This window comes from Mustela nivalis (genome assembly GCF_964662115.1).
Source record: "Mustela nivalis genome assembly, chromosome: 3".
NCBI classification, from domain to species: domain Eukaryota; kingdom Metazoa; phylum Chordata; class Mammalia; order Carnivora; family Mustelidae; genus Mustela; species Mustela nivalis.
This window is the reverse complement of record NC_139022.1, coordinates 141,051,704-141,060,559: the sequence shown is the minus strand read 5'-3', so window position 1 is coordinate 141,060,559 and position 8,856 is coordinate 141,051,704.

Genomic DNA, 8,856 nt, shown 5'->3' with positions numbered 1-8,856 from the left:
ACAGTCGTGGGATATCATCTGGGAACCTCACGAATGTGTTTTCATCAGGGGCTGGACACTTTGGCAAGGCCAACGCTGTGGAATTGTAGAGACAGACAATTGGTTATCATTCATTTGTTCCCTCAGCTTTCCCACGTGCTGCTGATAGCTATCTCAGTGAATGTGTATTGCCTCATGCAGGAGAACTTCCATAGTCTAGAAAGATCCCGTGCTAAAATAGAAAACAATTCAAAAGACTTATCAGTGAGAAATAACCGAGTTTTCTGAGTTCTGAAACACAGAAATCCAAATTGTCACCTGCCCAGTAACAGTATAGTTTCATCAATATAGATTAGAACTCTCATGAGCCAAAATATTTGTGCCGATTAATGTGGAAAACCCATATTACTTAATTACTGCATTGAAAATTTACAAAACTTGGAATGATCAGATATGTACAAAAGTTTTCTTATCATCACTTAACTACCTATTTATCATGATTTTCAGGACCATTTTAATTGAAAGGCAAGAATCTTTATCATCAAAAACATTCAGGGAAACACAGCTGTTTTTATAAATCCTCTTTTCTATATCAATATGCCTACAAAACAGGAGCTGAAGACTGACATCAGCAAACCCTTTCTAGAACTGTACTGTCTAATACTGTGGCCACTAGCCACTTGTGGCTACTTAAATTTAAGGTAGTCAAAATTAAATAACAGTAAAAATTGAGTTTCTTCGTCACACTAGCCATGTTTCAGCTACTCAATAGCCTCATGCAGCTAGAGGCTCTCTTCTAGAAAACATACATTATTGAACATTTCTCTCATGGGGCAATAAGGTTCCGAGATGGGATTCAACTGGCATTGAAATCCAATAACTAGAAAGTTAGTACCTTTTGAGATGAACATATACTATTGGAAGCTGCAGCTAAGCTTCAAACTTAGGTTTGAACCCTTTCCACTTTTATATTTCCTGTGACTGAAGTGGTCTTTTTTTTTTTAATATTTTATTTATTCATTTGACAGTGAGAAACACAGTGAGAGAGAGAACACAAGCATGGGGAGTGTGAGAGGGAGAAGCAGGCTTCCTGCTGAACAGGGAGCCCTATGCGTGACTCGATCCCAGGACCCCGGGGACACGACCTGAGCCAAAGGCAGCCTCTTAACCCACTGAGCCACCCAGGTGCCCCTGAAGTAGTCTTTTAAAAAAAAAAAAATTTACTTATTTATTTGACAGACAGAAATCACAAGTAGGCAGAGAGGCAGGCAGAGAGAGAGGAAGGGAAGCAGGCCCCCTGCTGAGCAGAGAGCTTGATGCAGGACTCGATCCGCGGACCCTGGGATCACGACCTGAGTCAAAGGCAGCTGCCTAACCCACTGAGCCACCCAGGTGCCCCCTGAAGTGGCCTTTTAAACTCAACATCTCTACATTCCTTGAGTGCTCTCAGTTTTTCTTCATTTTGGAAGCAAGTTAATAAGGGATATAGATCTGGTAAACCTGAAAAATGAATCAGGAATATTAAAAAAGGATTGCAAAGCAGTATTGTGTCCTGGGGTGCAAGTGCTTACTGTGGTGAGCTGCCCAGCTGCCGGCTGCTTCTTCATTCCCCCACCCCACCTCACCTTTGAGCAACAAACTTAAGTGCACAGCTAGGTGGACATCAAAGCCTGTAAATACAGAAGTCAGTTGTTTGAAAATTACCTTTGTGATCTGTTTGCATTTCACACGGAGCCCTTTCCCTCTTGGGTCTCTCAAAGTTTATTGCCCATCTCCCCACTCCCAGGTTCCCCTCCAACCTGTTGATCCCTTACATATGCTAAAGAGAAAAATGAGGGAAAAGCCTCCAGTTCAGATTTTCAGTCCTTGTGCTTTCTGATCTTGAGATTTATGACCTTGGGAAAATGACATCTCCTTTCCGAGCCACAAATCCCCCTTCTGCAAAATGAGGGCTGGTCTACAGGTTGCTGTGAAGGCTGCATGGGGTGACAAGTGTGATGATGGCATATGAGCATAGAGCGCACGATTGCAAGGGGCTGTAGTCGCTAGTTAGTTCTTGTATCTCTGGCCTAATGTGAGGTTCTGAAGGCCATAGCATCTAGAAGTCATATGGAAAGAAAACTGAGCCACTGATTTTCTCAATATATAGAAAGCCCCAGGAAGGACATGTCAACTCATTGTCAACTCTAAGACGTTTGACCAACATTTTTCACCTTGTTCTAGACGTATGTGAATCAACGCTCAACATTAAAATGCTTGTCCAAGGCCCCACAAGTCTTGGCTGGTAAGGGCTGCTGGACATCGTACACTGAAGTTCCTTATTAGAAACTAATGTAATCTAATTTATATGATCTTATTTAACTCGCCTAATCTGGGTATTATTTTCAAAACTATTCAGTAAGAAGTAACATAAACATAAGCATCACAGAATAAACAAAATCACTGTGTAATGAGAAAGAAAGGAGGGGAAGCATCTCTCCTAATAGAGCATTGATTATTCATACACAGTTGATTCTGTTTTCCCACTGAAACTTCACTAGAAGATTTTTCTCCAAGCAAAGCGATAAATAACTTTTGTTCTATCCCTTTGGTACATAGTCATCTCAGATTTGATTCTAAAGAGAAGGATTTCCTTGTTGATGAAAGAATGATTGATTTTTAAGTTCATGAAATGGAATTCTTGCCAGGATGACCCCAGCCAAGGCATTTTTATGCAACAAATCTCTGATTGGGCTTCCAGCACACCCCTGCTGTTTCCCCCCACTGACTGGGGATTTACACAGACAGGGGGATCTTAAATGTCATTACAGAGCCAAGTTCTCTGTTGGACAACACAGAGCATTCCTCTGCAGTTTCAACAGTTTCTCTTTCCGGCATAATATGTGTCATTTGTAGGTAATTAACCTTGTTGTTCCTTGGTTTCTTCATGTGTAAATTGCCTGCTCATCCCACTTAACCTGCTAGCCCAGAACTTGGCACATGGAAGCTATGTACCAATCTAAGCCAGTCTCCTCTTCCCTCTGGAATTTGCAGTCAATTCCATTTAACAAGCACTTACTTAATGCACAAGACCCAGACCGCTCCGGGACAGAAGCAGCAGTAAACAAAATGGTCTCTGCTCTCGTGCCTCTCACTCTCCGGCAGGGGTCGTAAAACAAGCCCGAGAATAATAATACAAGGGAAGACACGACAAGTACCTAAGAGGGGGACAAGCAACCTTCTAAGGAGACACAGAGGAAGGAGAAAACAATGTGACAGCGTGGTAGACTTCCCTGAAGATTTCAGGTTTGTTGGCAGGGGACAGACAGCACGTTTATAACAAAGCAGTACAAACGGTTACACATTAAATCAGAGATGTGGCCATCCAGGACATGTCCCCAGCTCACCCAGCAGCGAGTTTGGGCTTTAAGCCCCTTCATCTTGCCTGGTCTCAGCCTCTCTCCATCTTATTGGCCTTCTTTCTCCTCTGTTCTTTCATCTCCACAGCCCTACCTGGTCTAAAAAAATGGAATATTGTTGTCATGGCTTAGATCAACTCACTACATCTCCATTTCCAAAATGGAAAATAGCAGGCTTCTGGGATGGTTAGAGAAGCAGCCCAGAGTCACCAAGCTGAAACTGAATGACCCTCTCTCTCCTCCCCCTGCCCAGAAAAATAAATTCCTTTCCTTCTTCTTGCAGAAGAAGGAGCTCATTCTCCCCTAAAGTTATCACATCGCTTCCAGGCGATGAGGGATGCTACCTTTTTTTTTTTTTTCTTTTTTCTTTTGCACTGCTTTATTCTTCCTTAAGGGAAATTTTGGTGTCAGATGTTAGAATAGTAATATTTTCTACAGCCACCAGTCCTATTTATGACTTATCACACTTTCATCCTTGTCAGGCTTCCTTTAGGGCTAGCAGGGGGCAGGCAGTCAGCTAGTGTGGGCAATCAGTGTGCTCTAGTCAGGAACTAGAGAGAGAAGCTAGAGTATACTGGAAAGGTCACAAAGCCTTACATGCCTACCACTTACCCCATCTCATTTAGGGAAAGAAGCTCTAAATGGCATTTTTTTTTTTTTTGCCCCAATTCTGTAATTTTTACCACTGCCCCTGAGTGAAACCAAGCCAGCTACTGTCATGTTGATAGGGCTGAGGTGAACAGAGCTCAGTGCCTGAGCCAAAGGAAGGGTGAGGGTGAATGGGCCGGACAGAAGAAAGCCAGTCTCCTGGGGGAATGTGTGCAAATCCTGCCTAATGAAGGCCCTTCATGCTGAATGGTGGCACATTATCCCAGTTAAAGCTTTTGGGGGGGCAATCAAATGCTAGAATCAGCCAGGAGCAAGTGAATGTTCTGAAATGTTCTAATTTCGGCAAAATCTCTCCACACTACTGGCTTTCCTTTCCTACTCCTGACCTGAATCCTCCATCCTCCTCCCAAACTGCTTTTCGGTTTACTTCCAGGGTGTGCATCACTGTGGGCTCTCATTATTCAAATAAAGGGCAACCAGGTCTAGGGGTAAAAACTGGGTGGGTAACCTAATGATCTAAGCCATCAAAGTGGCATTTGCTGGCATTTGCTGCATAGAGAGTTTGAGGATACCTTGTCTGACACTCAAAGTGTTCTACTGGGTTTTGACAAGCTTCATGAAAGCTTCTATGCCCTTACCCCTCTATCCATGCTAAGTAACTCTCAGTGGCTTCCGGTTTCTCCTAGAACTTGGATGCCAATGGGGATAAGCAGGACCAAAAATGTCAGGGAGTTTACCCCAGGGGTCTTCTCCCTTCACTAATGGGAGCCAGGAGCTGAGGCACACATGCTCCTCCCTATTACCTCACAGGAGTACTACTCTGAGGTCCTTTTCCTAAAGTTTCTAATAAGGCCCACAGATGGGGGACCAAGAGCCCCAGACTGATCAGCTTGATAACACATTCTAATAATGCCTTTCCCTGCTCCCCTGTTCTCTTTGCTTTGCTTCTCTCCCACTCCCTGTGAGTACTTAAAAATACATGCAAGATTTTATCACCAGCTCTGTTTTTGGGGAAAGATGTCTATCATAAGGCAAAACACTGCCCAATAACTTTTGTTTTTGGTATAAGAATTTTGTCTTCCTAATATTAAGATTTCATATGGGGGTGCCTGGGTGGCTCCAGGTCATGATCCCAGGGTCCCGAGATTGAGCCCCACATTGGGCTTCCTACTCAGTGGGGAGCTTGCTTCTCCCTCTCCCTCTGCCTGCCACTCGGCCTACCCATGATCTCTGTGTGTGTGTGTCAAATAAATAAGTGAAATCTTTAAAAACAGAAGAGATCTCATATAGATGGTGTTCTTCCCAGTGAGTGGATGCACGGTGGTCCACTGATGGAGACTCAGAACCCAACATGGCTGCTGCCAACTTAGCTCTCAAAATCTCAGTCACTAGGCAACGGCCTATCAGAAGCTGAGTCATTCAAAGACAATATGAGCTAATGACATCTTCATTATTGCAGGGTGTGATGTAGGGTATGGCCTGTATGGCTTTTTGGTAAATCCAAGAACTCATTCTTTTATATTTGAAACCGTCATTGGTGATATGGGGTTTCACAGAAGTATTTTCATTTTTGTATTTAAGTTTTAAAATAATCCTAAAATATATGCATATGCAAGCATTACTTTCTAGATTTGCCTTAAATACATTTTTACCACATCTTTTTTGTTAATCTTTTGATTTCACTTTAGGTCAGAGTATGACTTTTGAAAACAAATAGATTTTAGCTTTTTGCTATCCAATCTAATAACTTCTATTTTCTTAATGTATGGGCAGGGAATCCACTTACACTTCTTAAACTTTCTCATATATTTGAATTTATTTCTTCCTTTATTGTTTAAACTTTATTCTACTCATAAATTCAACAGAAGACAGAAACAATAAAAAAAGATTGTAAAGTTTCCTTATTTGTTCCTTTTTTCCTCCTTGAGCTTTGAAGTTATTATTTTTATTTTTTGTGGTTACTCTTGAGTATGTATGATTTTTGGATGACTTGAATTTTTCTTGCTCAGTTTAATAATTCTACCCTGAACAGATGAAAGATCTGAATTCTTTCAATGTTATCTATTATTGTAATATTGTCAAAATTCAGTTTTACCTGTTTTGAACACATGCACACACACACAATGATCGTTTTCCTGTCAATTTTTAACTCAATTTACCAACTTAAAAAAATTTATTTTTCTATTCACAGTTGTGTCTTTAATTCTGTGTATATTCGTTGGCAATTTTCCTTCTGTTGAGGTAGATATAGGAACAATTTTTTCACTAAAGACCTGTGGATGGTAAAGTCCTTTTGTACTTGTACATCAGAAAATGCCATTATTTTGCCCTTAACCTTGAGTGACAGTTTATCTGGATATAAAAGTCTTGTTGCTAGTCATTTTCCCTAAAACAACAAAGATATTATTCCAGTTTCTAGTGGCATCTATTGTTGCCAATAGGAAATCACTGCCAGACCAATGACTCTTCCAGACCAAATGTTACTCTTTTTTAAGTAATCTCTCTTTTCACTCAGGAAACTCTAGATTTTTTTTTTTTTTTTTTTTTTTTGGTCTTTATTCCTAAATTCTACAGTTCCACTAACATGTAGCTCAGTGTATATATATTTATTTTTATTTTTATCCTCTGGGGTAAAATATATTTTATATTCCCAAGATTTCTAACTGACTTTTTTTTAAACCCTCTATTCTTAATACATTTCTTTCCATTCTCTTTGCATGTGTGTATGAATTTCTGTGTAAAAACTTAAATGTATATTTAGGGGCTCAGGCCTTATAAAATTAATTTCCTTTTCAGAAAATTCATGCTCCAATTGCTCGTTTTTATTGGCTTTCTTTGCATGTATTTCGGAATTCTGGTGTGGAGGCATATTTTTGAGTGGAAAGTTTTAGGATTTTGTTCTTGTGGGATTTTTCTCTCTCTCTGGCTTCCTCCTCCATGCTCACATCCCTATCTAGTAGTTTTGTAGTTGACTCCATCAGATGCCACTGGTCCTGCACGTAACCTAACAGACCAGGGAGTTTCTGAAGGGATGGTTGTTGCAGAAACGAGAGATTCATCCATCCAGTCAAAGGGCATCTTGGCCCATAGAACTACATTGGCAGGTTTTCCTCAGTTTGGAAGCCTCCTTAAATCAGCTCTGGCAAAGGTTTCAACCTCCCTCCACCATCTGCAAAAGCCTACATGGTCCCATGATTTCAAGTGAGTCTGAGTCCTCCTTGCCTGCCTTTTAAAATGCTTCCTTGTCCCCACCATCCTTGCAAAAATGAAAACCTCATTTCTGATGCAGATACAGCTCAGCAGGCTCGTGGCTTTAGCCATTCTCACCGCATTCTAGCATCTTCCATTTCATGAGGATTGTTCATGAGGGCATTTATCTTGTTTTTAATCTGGCTGCATCTTTTTTACTTTTTCAATATCTGTGATTCATGACTCAAACATGAACTATTGAGACACTTTGACAGAAATTGATCAATACTTTTATATTCAAGGACAAAAAGAAAAGTGTATTTGCTTTTTTTTTTTTTAATAATACATCCCTTTTAAATCATAGCTCTAGTGGTGAAAAAAAAAACAAAATGGGAACTCATTTTAAGTTGTAAAAGATAACTTTGTAATTTAAAATTTTCAATGTGTTTTCTTTCTTCTGTTAAGAGGAGAAGTTAAGTCTTTGTTATTTCTGGAGACATTTTAAAAATGTTGGTGGCAATGTGGTTTTACAGTAATTTTGGTTCTTGACTAGTAAGTCATAAATATATTCCATTTTCAAAAAAAATCCAAACATTTAACATAAAATAAAAGATTGCCCTGGCAACACAGTCTGTATGAACTAAATTCCAGGCTGAACATAGTAAGTAAGTATAAAGCTAATGACTGCTTTGGAGAGCTACAGAAATATATGGCAGGATTTTCCATTTAAACTGTAGGATAGGAAATTCAAAATATGTCTATGGATCTTTTGGCTAAACTTTTTCAAATGCACTCATTCTTTTAGCAAACACTCCATTTGAAAAATAAAAATAAAATGTACTCAAAAGCAATGTGAGTCTTTAGTAATCTTAATATTGGATCCCAAACATATTTAAAATTTTTATTATTTATTTATTTGCTTATTTTTACCTTACTAACTTTCACATTTATACAAAGTGCTAAAACAAGCAACAAACTCTAAACCTAACAGCAGAATTTGGAGCCAATAGCACTCATTTCCTTTTTCATGAAGGATTTTATTCTTCCCCTGGATTACTGCTTTCTTCACTCTTACTGGCTCTCCATCTCCATTCTGGAATCTTGCTAAAGAAGACTGTACTAGTTTGCCCAGATTCAATATAATTTAACACGGGCTGCCGATGATTAACTAGAGTGTTGGTAACCGGTAAATCTGTGATCCTAAAGCATCCCCAACCCATACCTCTTCAAGGTCACTTTATCCCCTGCTGTTCCTCCTGTTTAGGTTTGTTCCTCAGTGGGTCTGCTAGCCCAGGACCCCGGTTTCACAGAGATGATGAAATAATAGTGTGGAAAGGCCCATATGCACATTTCTGGCTTTCTGGTAAATGGATCCCTTCCAGCAACCACAATTTCTATAGAAGGAAGGTATCTACCATGAATCACTGCATGCTTTTAGATCTGCCATTTCACTCCCCACTGGGGAGTCTGGAATATCGCTCTCTGCCCATCTCCTTGTCTAGTGTTGGAATCCATATGGTATCACATCTAGAAGAGCTTTGAGGACTGGGAATTCTCTACCCATGTATGGATACCACTTGTATTCATCCAAATCTGGATGTGAGGTCATCCCACAACATAATAAACAGCCTGACAGGTCAAATTTCCTGCTCACAGTACTTACCATTCTCATGGTTTCCTT